This window comes from Neopsephotus bourkii, unplaced genomic scaffold (assembly GCF_033783945.1).
Source record: "Neopsephotus bourkii isolate Nb327-2 ecotype Australia unplaced genomic scaffold, CSIRO-AGI_Nbou_v1 NB_167, whole genome shotgun sequence".
In the NCBI taxonomy this organism is placed as follows: domain Eukaryota; kingdom Metazoa; phylum Chordata; class Aves; order Psittaciformes; family Psittacidae; genus Neopsephotus; species Neopsephotus bourkii.
This window is the reverse complement of record NW_026900683.1, coordinates 1-1922: the sequence shown is the minus strand read 5'-3', so window position 1 is coordinate 1922 and position 1922 is coordinate 1. Positions and strand designations below refer to the sequence as shown.

The 1922-nt window shown below is 40.4% G+C and overlaps 1 long non-coding RNA gene across 1 annotated transcript; it reads right to left on the bottom strand.

The window, feature by feature from the left end:
• Positions 1-194: 194 nt before the first annotated feature.
• On the bottom strand, positions 195-1904 carry LOC133221268 (uncharacterized). Its single transcript, XR_009727951.1, has 2 exons — positions 757-1904; positions 195-475 (listed from the first exon to the last, which is right to left on the bottom strand). It is a non-coding gene; the product is annotated as an uncharacterized LOC133221268 (long non-coding RNA).
• Positions 1905-1922: the final 18 nt, after the last annotated feature.

Below are 1922 nucleotides of genomic sequence, written 5' to 3'. Positions count from 1 at the left end.
AGATAGTGTGCAATAGAAATGATTGCAGCAGAAATAGCCCATTTTGGTATTAATAGGCTCTTAATATATTGGCTGTTGCTTCTCAACGAATTTTAAAGTCACTGGTTCAATATCTTATCTCTAATGCCATTTCGAGCAGGTTTAGATTCTTTCCAGACCAAAGACCCTGAAGAAACAACATGCAGCAAGTCTGATATTGATACAATCTTGTTTACTAGAAACCAGACAGGAAAAGCTCAAGCATACCGAATGCTTCAAGCTGCTACCTCACTCACAAGTATTCTGAAACACCTGCAATTGCCAGACTGGCATTAGCAGCCTTTTTTGTCATGGCCCAATAACTTGGTGTCCAGTAGTAATGCTTCTGCAGGCCATGGGAGAGCTCTGCAAGGTAAATGTGCCCATCCACTTCATAAGGCTCCACGTCTGTGCAATTAAGTTTCAGGCGGCTCATCTGAATTAATTCTGAAAATGCCTGAAATGAGTAAAACCAAGAATGAGACACAGAATATTCTCCTTTGATTGCAGTGAAGTCTTTAGAAGATAACACACAACAGGAGAGTACTTGATTATTTCAGTATGCTGATGTCCAGTGAGTCTCATTACAGCACCACCATATTATAATTATTTAAATAAACCCCATAGCTATTCAAGTATCTTGCTCAGTAATTGCTGTAGTTTTCACAATGACTGTAAACATGAACTAGGACAAACAAACTCCAACCCTCTTAGAGGAGTTCAGAAGCAAGCACTTACCATACAGGTGGCTTCATCAAATTTGTTCCCCCAGATGTAAATACAGGAAAGTTCTGTGTTTGTTTTCATTGCCTCTGAAAGAGCTACAAGTCCTTTGCCACTTATATTGTTGCTTACTACTGACAACCTAAACCAGAGAAAACAGTTGTGCAAATGTGTGCTAAACCATAGAATTCCCATCTCTTGGTCAAAACTAAGAGTTTAACTATGATTTACTCTTATTTTATATTATTACACATTATTATATATCTGAGAAGTATATTGAAATTCTACATATGTTATTAATAAATATTTACTTGTATCAAGGCCAGTCCTCCTACAGAATCTTTCCCATGTTGCTAAAGGCAGTTTGGACTATGGACTTGTACCATTTCTCAAGTCATTTCCATGACTGGTGCAACCAGAACAGATTGTTCACTAGTTAGTTCTTCAGCCTCAGTGACTGACTGCATGGTGGCCGGGTCTCATCTGTCCTCTGCCTTGAAGCCCAAGCCCTGGCATTTCTCCAGGTTAAGCTTTGGTCTTTGTGCAGTGGCAGTTATTTTTATATGCGTGAACCTGGAAGGCTTTCAGAGGCACCTAGCAGCCACCGCCTCCTCAGTCTCATACTTAAAACTAATGGCTTCAGGTAACGCCTTTGATCAGCTTTTACATCCTGCCAATGCTTGGTTTAATGCCGGCTACAAAATACACCCTGATGGAGAGATTACAGCTCTTTTGGGTTCACTCGGAAGCTAACTTAGAGGATTTTCTTAAGTGTGGAAGATAAGAATCAACAAATATAGTGCCTTATCCCTGCATGGAATCTTATTATCTTAAAATTCTGAAGGCTGTACAGCTCCTGCTTGGTTTTGGTTGTGCACCACAGGGACCTATGCTTTAAAGATGCAAAAAGAGCTAACAAGATCTAATTGCCTCCCCCAGCCACACATCCCTCAGAATGACTGTAAAAGCTGTGAATCACATGTAAGATGAACTACAAAGCTGAGCCAAACATCAGCCCCAAAAAACCCTGAATAGCAGAAAAGGTGTATGTCAGGCCACACAGCAGTGGATACAAGATATAAAAAAAGCAAGTACAAGGAAAGATAAAGTGAGTAGAGAGTAGTCCTGGCACAGCAGGAAAGTAAACACAAGGCGTTAGCATGTGGGGCTGAACAGCATGT